This window comes from Notamacropus eugenii, chromosome 2 (assembly GCF_028372415.1).
Source record: "Notamacropus eugenii isolate mMacEug1 chromosome 2, mMacEug1.pri_v2, whole genome shotgun sequence".
Lineage (NCBI taxonomy): Eukaryota > Metazoa > Chordata > Mammalia > Diprotodontia > Macropodidae > Notamacropus > Notamacropus eugenii.
Window position 1 is genome coordinate 108,515,779 of NC_092873.1, and position 11,923 is coordinate 108,527,701.

At 39.7% G+C, this 11,923-nt stretch overlaps 1 protein-coding gene across 13 annotated transcripts in view; it reads right to left on the reverse strand.

Annotated features, from left to right (window-relative positions):
* SUPT3H (SPT3 homolog, SAGA and STAGA complex component) overlaps positions 1-11,923 on the reverse strand; it is a 654,394-nt gene that overhangs the window by 23,313 nt on the left and 619,158 nt on the right. The gene's annotated exons all lie outside the window — the stretch shown is intronic.

The window sequence follows — 11,923 nt, forward strand, 5'->3', positions numbered from 1 at the left end:
CCAGGAAGTTCTAACCTAACCAGGTACCTATAGCATCAGCTACACAGTCACCAGTGAAAATATCTACCTCTTCTCTCCCAGCATAGCTATCAGGAAGAAAAAAGTAATGCCACAGGTTCATGATCAAAAAATTTGGAGACCGCTGTTTAAGGGGATACCCAGGAATTGACTAGGCGGCCTTTAAAGTCTCCAGGTCATTATTATCTTATTTGATCAGGTACTGGAGGCCATGTTTTCACTAGAAAGGTTCCATAGATTAGTAAAATTATGTGTTTTTCAGCATAAATATTTCTAAAATTGTATACTCCTTTACCCCTACTGGGACCGAGGTTTACCATAAACATTTATGAATGTGTATGCTAGTTGTAGTCTGGGCCTCTGGAGAATCTCTCTGGGGTAATTTGTAAGCTAGATCTCACAATGACTGAATGACCAATAGAGGCTTTACCATACCACACTTCTTCCCCCAATTACCCTCTCCTCTCCCTCCAGACCCTCAGAACCTGCAATCTTATCACAGATTTCAGGTAGTTCTGAAGAACTACCCACACTATAATGACACATGATGCTGCTGGTTTTAGAAAAACAGTTCTCCTTTCCAGAAAACCCCAGTCCTATCTTTCTTACCACCTCTGCCTCCTCATATTCAGTTACAGCTGCAGTTGTGGAAACCAGTGTCCTTCCCTACAACTCCATGCCAAATGCTACTGCTAGTTTGAAGTTGTTGGTGTTCGCTGGTCTCTCAAAGCACCAACTTCCCAAACACTCCCACAAACTAACCACAGAGATAGTGAGGTCAGATGCAGTACAGACGAGAGACAGAGAGACAGAGAGAGACAGAGAGACAGAGAGACAGAGAGAGAGAGAGAGAGAGAGAGAGAGAGAGAGAGAGAGAGAGAGAGAGAGAGAGACAGAGAGACAGAGAGACAGAGACACAGAGACACAGAGACACAGAGACACAGACACAGACAGAGACACAGAGACAGAGACAGAGACAGAGAAAGAGACAGAGACAAAAAGAGAGACAGAGAAGCAGACAGACAGAGACAGAGAGACACAGACACAGAAAGAAAGAGATAGACAGGGAGAGACAGAGACAGACAGTGAGAAACAGAGAGACAGAGAGACACAGAGAGAAACAGATGGAGACAGAGGAGAGATAGAAGGGAATGCAGAAAGAGAAGACAAGAAAGATGAGAGAAGAGAAGAGAGAAAAGAGAATGAGAGAAAAAAAGAAAGGAGAAGAGAGAAAGAAAGGAGGAGGGAGGGAGAGAGAGAGAAAGAGAAAGAAAAAGAGAGGCAGACAGACAGATTCACAAAGGTGGGGGGGGAGAGTGGGGAGGGGGAAGGAGGGAGGGGTGGTAAGAGCCTTCCAAGAAGTATGCCATGAAAACAAAAGAGTCTTTTAGGAGGGAGGAACTGAGGAAATAGGGGGTGATATTGAAGGTAGTGATGTACATTGGGGAGATACTAAGCAGGATTCTTATACTGAGAAAAGGAAGTCTGGACTTTCTGAAGATTTGAGACTTTTCAACCACATTTTTTTGTTTGTTTGTTTTAGGGGGAGGATGGAAAGAGGAGGTAGCTGAGAACAATAAAGAATGGTTTTTGATGTCAAAGCCAGAGTTTGGCCTTACAGTAGCTCTTAATTTCTTGGCTTCTGTGTGCTTAAAAACAGAGCCCTAAAAATCACATAAATGTGTCTTGTTCTTGGTAATTGACATTAACGACCAGATTGAATCACAGGCATAAATCAGGGCAGTGCTGTGGAAACTGGAGCTCTACCTAGTGCCACAATGAAAGCCTAATGCTTTGTTCCTTGCATTTTATTTTGGGGAACAAACTAGTCACCATATACTTTTTCAATTGCTGATACAGTCATTTTGCCAGGCATAAAATGCTACTGTCTTTCTTGCGGGGAAGATTATTTTGGAATTTCTGTAAATGACTTGGGACTACAGTCTGGTCACAATCAAAATCTCTGTGAGTTAAAGGAAATCAACAGTGATTGGTTGTAACAACTTAGATTAGCCGTTACATAAATATTTACTAAATGAGCACAGAGATTGAGAAAATAACATTCAAACTCATGTTTAGACATTACCTATTGCTACTTGACTCAGAATGGGAGTTGCCATGTGACTAGATAGAAACACATTTTCATCTGGACTTAGAATAACAAATTTCTGAAATATTCACAGAATTTTGTTATTTCCCCCTTTCTCCTTTCAGGGCACAGAAGGAGCTGCCATAATCTGATGGGACTAGACAGGTATTAGTGTAAGTCTCTGTAGATTACGGATAAAGAATGAATCTAAGGACTGCATATCCCATCTAATGGTACATAGGGAAGAGGAGCTGGTATCTTTTAACACATTTATAGAAATAATTTTGAAAAAAAATGTTCATATCTAGTTTATTAGAGAAATGAAACAACTCGTGTGTGTGTGTGTTAGAGAGGGAGACAGAAAGAGGGAAAGAGGGAAAGAGAGGAAGAGAGGGAGAGAGAGGCCTGTCATGTAAATGTTCTCTGAATGAAACACTAGAAATATTCTTTTTCCAGTTATGGATTTTCCTAGTGGTTGGCTTCTTTTGTAAATCACCCCCACCTCCATTACTGCCCAAATGTAGACCTCCAGCTTTCTTTTTTCTTTTGTGATCAACAGTTTGAGCTGCAACTCTCCTTAGCATCTCTGCAGGTTTCTTTAAGTAATGGCTGTAGCAGACTTATAAGTAACCTTCCAATCTGCTTCCAATTTCTACATGTATTTAATCAACTTTACAACAAAAAGTAAGCTTTCAACCTAAAGGCATCAATAACAACTTATTGGTAACTCACAATATAACCTATTCTGAGCCTTCTGATGATGCAAGCACTAATGTGAATGTACACATCCATATGGTTCTAGTCATAAAGACAGCTAGGTGTTACAGCGCAAGTCATTTAACCTCTGTGTGGTTGAGGGAGCTCCCTGAGATTTCTCTACTGAGACACAATAGATTGCAGTTGTCTTCCCATGCTGGGACTTCCTCTTGCCACAAAATCACAGATCTTTGCGTTTGCATATCATTGTAGGTATTATATCTGAAAATCCTCGAGTTTTTCCACCTCACAGCTTTTCATATCCATTTAACATATTTAAATAGATCACAACCACACCTCCTCCCTTTTCTGTATATACATTTAAAATAATCAGTACAGGTCCTGAAAAGAGCACTGGACAAGGAAGACTCACAAGCCCTGAATTCTCTCCTGAGTAGAGTTAGGGATACCAGTATATATGTTTCTATTTTTCCATCATCACTGTCACCATAATGAGACCATTCTGGCATTTTTCTACACCATTGCTAGAGTAGCTAACTGCTTAGGACCTTCCTGTTCTCCCCCTCTCCCCCCATCAGCTTATATTCAACGTACTTTGTATTTATTCCTTCTCTCTTTTTATATACGTGTGTGTGTGTGTGTGTGTGTGTGTGTGTGTGTATTCTACAAACACTTAAATATATTTGTTGTTCCTTGTCCCCATTAGAATGTTAGCTCCTTGTGACTAGGGATTGTTACATTCTTTATATCTCTAGAATGGTGCCTTCATTATCAAGTCCTTCATTACAGTTTGTTGAGTTTTGGAAATAAATTATTTATTTATTTCATTGAATTTTTCCAACTATATGCCAATTTTTAAAAAATTTATGTTTAAAAATACTCTCCCTGTCTCTTGCCTATCCTCCACCCCCTGAGAAGACAAGCACTATTATTGATTATACATGTGAATTATGCAAAGCACATTTCCATATTAGCCATGTTGCAAAAGAAAACACTCAAAAAACCTCAAGAAAAATAAAGAAAGTTAAAAAAAAAGTATAATGCTTGTTGATTGATGCATTGCCTAGAAAAGAGCTGGAATTGGTGGAAACATAAACCACCAAATGAAAAAGAACTATTATTTTCTTAAGCCAAGGGTAAAATGCTTAAAAAGGAATATGGAAGGTAGAAGCTCAGGGAATTTGGGTTCAGTGCCACCTACTACAATGAGTGGGAACACTACCATGCCCCTTCCTACCTTCTCTTTTCTCTCTTGCTCCTAATCCCCTTCTGCTGTATGGATCTCCTTGCAAATCCCTTTTCTTTAGCAGAATATCTCTCTGTCTCTCTCTCTCCTCCCTACCTCTTCTGCCCTTGCTTCTATATAAGTCCGACCTTCATGCCTCATTGGAGCAAGGAACCAACTAGCTCTGGGTTCTTGCAGGCAGAGCACAAAGTTAAGTTTCCAGTGCTATACACAGTTTTTGTTTATAGACTCAAGGATACTCTTATAAGAATTACTGTTGTCTAAGAATCAGCCTAATAGAATCTATAGAATCTCATCACTAGATTGACAACAGGGTGAGGATTTTTTTTTTTCACCACAGCAAGTCTAAAAGATCATCTACTAAGTCAAGGAGGGGTCACCATCTTGATTAGAGGAGGGAATGCCAACAATGACCAAAGTACATATCCCTGAAGTGTTAATGAAGTACTGACTTACTCTTGCTTTAGGTCTTTCATCATTATTACTGGAAATACTCAAGAGTAAAGAATTCACTAATGCCTGATTGTTGTGTCCTTGTGTTTTCCTAAGGCTTATCTTTAGAAATAGGAGTGAATCAACCTTACTCAAGGATATCTGAGTTCCAGGGGCTGAATAGTTGTGATTAAAATATTTTGAATCTTGGTGTTGAAAACCATAGCATTCATACATTTATGATAATCATAGGACCAATACTGACAACTCAAATTCAGCTGTACAGTTGTGAATCTTTCTCTTCATAGTCTGAAAGTTTGAAAAATGGATGGTCAACTATTGCTGCTACATCAAATGTTCTTATTAAAGCAGTCAGGTTGTTTTGACTTCCTGAAGTAATTCCTCCAGTTCTTTCCCCCTCTTCCATTCTGTACCTATGATCTCTTAGCCCAAACAAACTGAATTTTCTTTGCTCAATCTATGACCTAAACACTGAGTATGAATCCCAAGCCATTCATGCCCTCTCACATCCTATGCAATTCTTGTCCATATTTTCCCATAAATCTTTGATAGAGGACTTTCCCAGGATGCTGGAGACCATTCCCAAACTCTCTGAACATCTCACAAACACAGGTCCAACATCTGGGCTGTCCATCTGCTATTCTATGTTCTCACTTTAGGACTGGTCCAACTTTTTTTCCCAGTCAGATAGTCTTTCATGATGTCTTTTACGCCACTGAATGCATGTAAGTCATCAATGGTTATATACTTCAGCCTATCTGTAATTCTGATGTATCTTCTGAATGCCCTTTAGGTCATCTGCAATTTTAAATCTTCTTAGATTGTGCTATTCCATGATTTGCAGTCACATGGTATGACCAAGAGAATAGTGATGTTAAAAAGATGAGCTTTGGCAGCAGTGAGTGTCCCATGAAATAGTGACAAACTGAATTGAGACATAACATTTTATATTTTTTGCTTTAAATCTCAATTCAACTGATAATAGAGACCAGATTCTAGTTGGTAACAAACCAACAATTCTCTATAGAAAAGTAACTGGTTGAGTATGACTTAATCTGGGTTTGTTTTAATTTTCAGGGTTCAAAGCTCAAAATGTTAGCTGGCAACTGGACTCATGGCTTACAAAGATGTGGACTAGTGAGACAATTTCTTTGAACTATGACCTGGGGGCACGGCAGCAAAGCCTCAGGAAAATGATTGTGATATCAGCCCCCAGGAAAAGTGAGTCCAACAAGCGTCATACTACTAGGATCGGCTTAACTGTGGCAGGTCCAGATGTAACTAGCACATGTTGAAGAGAGACTCTGGGTGATGGCATCAGCTTTCTGCACTAAGGTTCTCCATCCAGCTGTTCTTTTATACAGCACAATCACACCTAGGTTGCCATTTCCAGAGTCTATCTAAATGACACCTCTCTGCTGTGGCCCACTTTCTTCTTCAAGCTACATGATAGCAAGGGCCACAGTCTCCTGGGGTGGTGGTGGGACAGGCCACTCCCTCTCGTAGTGTAACTTCAGCTGCATTTGTCCTCAGTGCTGCAGCAATATGTCTCCTAACCTCTAACCATTTTTTTTTTTTTTTTTTGCCCCATATGAAAAATTTCCTAGTAAAGGCTCTGGCAGTAAGTTTCATGATCTATGTGGTTCTAATGATGGGTGGTTGTGAATCCAGTTGGCTGTGGTCACTGCTCTCATCTAACTTGCTTCTGATTATGCAGACCTGGATCTGGGCTCAGAATTAAAAAAAAAAAAGCTCAGCATTCCTACAGAATCTGCACTAAAGGCAAACATGAGGACAGATGGACAGAGGGATACTTACATGAACAAACTTTTATCCCCTTGCCTAGAAAACCAGTCACAAATAGTACAGAAATAGAAGAAAGCAAGCATGTCACATGAAATACAGTTTACAGAAGAACTATAAGGAAATGAAATCCCTAGCTGTGGAAGAATAAAAGATGGCTACCCTAGCATATTTACCAGATGGATGATCTGAAGCATAATGATGGAGAGCATATGTTTATACCTTTAGAGTAGCAAATTCATAGTGTTAGTAATTTGTCCAGATGTGGGAGAAGACAGTTGTTATCTAAGCATAAGTTCCCCAACACACCTGGACTGAGGACCACCACTGGTGGAAAATTGAAGCAACTTACATATTCCAATTCCTCTTCAGACATTCAGAGGTGGGGAGTGGAGGAGAGGCCAAGAACTGGGGAGAGATGATGACTAAAATCTGCTGAAAACTATCATCATTTAATAAGGAGTGGCTTCCAAGAAGCCAGATCAACAGAATGCAAAAATTCATGCATGTATGCCCAGAATGAAATTTGAACAAAAATGATTTAGAGAGGCTTAAACTTTAGCAATAAAATAAAATATGTAGTACCCTGACTTTGAGTCATTTCCTCACCTCCTCCATTCCCACCCACTGCTACCTTCTGTTTCCTTTGTTTCCTTCATTCTTACATAGATTCCCTGGAGGTGCTTTGAAGGGACGGACACTTCTTTACATATATTATGCAGGTCAGTTCCAGAAATGTTTTTTGAATTAAGATGGTTTATTTAAAGCAATAAGAAGCTGCCACAGAATAGCCAAAATTATAGATATTAGAGATGGAAAAGACCTATTAGATCATTGAGACTGTCCCTCAGGACCAGTGCCGGAGAAGCAATCGAAATAAACCTATCTGCTTGGTCCAAGTCCTCTCCCTGGTTAGCAAGACTAAATATACTCCTACAGGAATCAGACTTGGAAGGTCATGACTGAACTGTAAAACTTTCTTATTTGAATTCTTCTTGCTGCTTTGGCAGTCAGAGTCTGGGGACACTAAGCTTAGTTTAAGCCTTATGAATAGGCTTCCCACAATGCTTTTGCTTTGGAGAGGTAAATATGAAGATATCTAGCTGCTGTCAAGTCACAGCTTTTTTGCTCATCTCCTAGAAGGACCAAAATGCTATGAGACTTAGAGTCTATACTCTATTAACTCATTTCCTGGTACATTTCGAATCGCTGCCAAGACATCCTTGTGTGTAAGCTGCCCCTGAAGACCAAGCCACACTAGAAAGGGGCCAGCCAGAATGGGAAATCTAAGAGCTGCAGGGAATAGGAAGTGGAACACAGTGCTGGGGGTTGGTTCTCTGAGGATTCTGGAATGTAGAAAAGGGTTCTATGCCGAGGGGCACATGATGTGCTTGGAAGTTTATAACCACTAAATTTTCTCAGAGATCAATATAAAAAGTAGATCTTTTGAAGGGATTTTGTTTGGGAAAAAAATTTAGGTTGAAAGATGACCTTCAAAATGCTTCACATATGAATTAAAACTTGAAAGAAACTATGTCAATTTTCAAGTACATTTCTAATCTATACTCTTGGTGTTTTTCATAGCAGGGCAGAATTAAGAAATTAGTCAGATCTTTCCCTTTCTGGATTTCAACAACAACAACAAAAAAAATTCTCAACAATCATCATACCAGGGTCCTGTTTTCAACTTCAAATTAGTCAAACTGAATAAAATATGAAAAAAGGATCATAGATTTAGAGGTGAAAGAAACCTTGGCCTTCACTTAGTACAACCCTCTAATTTTAGAAATGATACTTACAAAAATGTGTGTGTGTATGTGTGTGTGTGTGTGTGTTCTTCTGGATCCTCCTAGGATGAAATACCTAAGGGGATTTTTACATGCTATTCCTGGGTTTTATGAAAATCCAACTATTGACAAAGTAGAGCAAAAATTTCTATCCTAGTTTGTTTCCTGCAAATATCAAAATGATGGCAGGGGGGAGGAGAGAGGGGGAGAGAGAAGGACACAAAGTGTACTGAGAAATATGTTCTTACGCCTATGTGAGTTAAGGAGAATTAGGTCAAGAGACTGTGAGTTAAGGTCTAATTCTAACCCTGATCTTAGAGAGGAAAAGATTGAGAAACAGTGGTCAACTCGGCTAAGCTTCAATGAGTTAGACACTAATCTGGGAAGGGAATCCAAGTCTTTTGAGCCCTAATGCACTGCTTCTCTTTGTCCAAGAGTAAATGATTTCTGGAAAATTCTGGTGACCTTACAGTCAAGTCCACTTGGACTCACAAAGTTAGTCTAAATTCCCTATAGTTTAATGAGAAGTGGGGCACCTTGTAGAGATGCTTCAGCTGACAAGGGAGTGTGCAAGGCCTCTATTTCAAATTTTCCCTGGAGATAATGAGGGCATCAATGACATGGGGAGTTCCCTCAGCTGACATGAAATTTGGTAAGCTGGCATGAGTTTACAATTTGCATTCTCCTGTGTAGCTTTTAAATGCAACAAGTAATATTCATGTTTTTCGTCCAGCTCATGTCTCTTGCCACTGAATACTCAATGCCTGAAACCTGAATCTCACCTCTCATCAGCTCTCTGCTCACATCTTATTAATCTCTGGTTTTGATCTTTTGTTCATCTATGACATGGTTTCCTATCTCTGAGTCTTTTCAGCTATCCTACCAATCTACCTATTTCTGAAGATCAAGACTGTTCCACATTTCTAAATGCCATGTGTTTGGAGTTTTCCCCTTATCTTGCCTGCCCTGGGGAAAGAAAAAGACTTGACCTGTACCATGGACTCTGCCCAGTCTCAGTCCTCATACTGTTAAAATGTAGGGCTGTATAGGAAAAAAAATATTCACAGGAAATAAGGAAGACAACAACATAAATTAAGAGTCTGGTGGCATCTGAACAAGTAGAATGAACTGGATTCACAATCTAATGGAAACAACTAGGTATTAAAAAAAAGATATACACAGGATAAATTGGATATAATCTGAGAAGGAAGGCACTAAGATTAAGATGGACTTGGAAAGGTTTTTTGTTAAAGTTGAGACTTGAAGGAAGCTTGGGAAGCTGGGAGGAGAAGATGAGGAAGAGAGTTCCAGTAACAAGGGACAGCCAGTGAGGTCCTGCTGCAGTCAATCTTCACTGCATGAAAAAGGACCATATTTCATCCTTCTGATAATTCTAGTTTCATGACTATTAGGGACTTCAATCAGAGAACAACCAAGGGATAACATTCAGCATTACTGCTGGGTCAGATCCAACTAGGGTCATCAAAGTCAAAGCCAAAAATAAACAAAAAGTAACATCATAGCCCAATGCCTTTAAGTATCCTCAGCACTGGCGACAAAATGCCAGTCAAATACTGATCATCTACTATGACAAAATATTTATTAAGATCCTACTGTGGAAAGAGATTGAGGAAAAATAACATACACAAAAATACGTAAGGGGAGAGAACTGTTTACTCCAGTTAAGTCTTTTCCTCCCATTATCTGATTGTGGACACAGTGACTACCCAGCAGCAAAGCATTTACAACCAAAATGAATCTTGCTTAGTATGACGACTGAAACCCTTCATCCTGTCTGCCACTACTCCTACTCAAGCTGATTGTCTTTTAATAGCTTCAATGAAGGTTGTTTAAGGAAATAATATACCACATCCTCAGTTCTCCAGGGAATAATATGGCCAGTCCCAAAGGAAAGTAGACCATAGCTGAATCTGCTACTTTATGAGTAAAACAGGAAGTTCAGACCCCTTTTATTGTACCTTCCTCAGTTTTGAAAAGGTGCCCAAACAATTCCAAGTCAAGTCAAAGGAAAGTTATTAATGTCAAGAAGCCAAGATCTTTCTCCATGGTTTGCTGAATGAGGAAGGAAGAAAACTGTTTGTACTCGGCTGTCCTCTGCTGCTCTGACTTTAACCAAGGAAGCAGAAAAGGCAGAGAGATGAATCAGTGAAAGGGGATGCTGTTTATCTTTTGGCTCAATCTAAAATCACAACGTTCTGCTCTCAGCTCTAGCAGCCCAAAGTGGCTGTTGTATCTTTAAGACAGATAGTCTCTTCTCCTAGAGACGACAGACTAATTATAGTCCTTCTGCCAGAGGGAACTCACACATGCAAGCCATTATGTAAAATATAATTTTTTTTCTTTAAGAATGCTCAAGATCATTAGACATGGTTTCTTCAATGCTAGAAAATCAGGCCAAAAATGAAAATAAACAGTTTCAAGAATTTGCAACATAATTCCCTCATGAATTTATGGAAATATAGTAGAAGGCCCTAAAATGTGGTTTGACATTTCATACGGTGCTGTTTTTCTATTTTTCCAATTCCCTAACATTTGCCCTCTTGTCCTAGATCATTTCAGTTACACTGTATTTCATGGGTTTGAATGGCAACAGCCCTGGCTATTCCCAAATACTGGAGCTTTGGGAGAAGTGGGAGGGGGGTAGTTAATGAACAACAGGAAGCAACCCAGGCACTTTCTTGTAAATTAAACAAACTCCTTATAAATTAAGCTTGGTAACACAGGGGCGCAAACGCACAGCTTTGGAAGCATGCCGGAGCCTCTGACAAAGGCCATTCCCAACACAGCTATGCTTTCCCTAACGATGTGCTATGCTAATTGAAAGCTAAGGTGATGATTCTGTTGATTTAACAGTTCAACATGGTGCTCTTATAAAGGATAATAAAGTTTGCAATAAATAAGTCATGGGAATGTTGGCGTTCATGGGAATAGCATTAGAGGCATTCTTGTAAGGGGAAAGGAAATATATTCCAGTCAATCAGCATCCATATCACAAAGCCAATAACGAAAAGGCTGCCAGGTTTCATAATTCATGTCAACAAGCATTGATTAATCATCTTTATATTTTAAATGCTGGGAAGAAAATCAAGTAAAATCAAATACTTCTGGCCCTCCAGGAGATTACAGTCTGCTCCAGAATAAGAATTCCTCTTTCTATGGTGCTTTGAATTGACAAAGTGTTTCCCTCACAACAACCCTCTAAAATGAACTATGTATTCCTATTTTTATGGGATTTTCAGATTAGAGCTGGAAGGACTCTTAGAAATCTTCTACTCTAACTTCTTAATTTTACAGATGAGGAAACTGATGAGGAAAGTGAGATGATGGTGCATTTTAACTATTATCTCACAGAGGAATTGGGATGATGGGAAGAAGTAATAGCTACTAAACTGATATTTGTTTAGTGCAGTTCTCACTGTCTCCATCCCTGCTCAAGAAGTTTCAGTGATTCCCTATTACCTCCAGGTAATAACGACAGCTCCTCTGACACTTAGAGCCCTTCCTGGCGGCTCCACGCTTACCCTTCTTGCTTTCCTTGGTCCCCTCGCTCTTCTGCATATGTGACATTCCACCCCTTGCTTCCACAGACACCTTTGTACAAGCTGCCTCCCATGCCTATGATGCTTTCTCCCCTCCCTCCTGCCTCTTGGAATTCCTAGCTCCCTCAAGGCTCAGTTTAAGTTACCTCCTCCTTCATGGGCCCCTTTCTAACCTCTCTGTCTCCTGCACCATGTTAGTGTTCTAGCTCTCCCTAAAATTACTTTATATGTAATTAGAAATATATTGTAC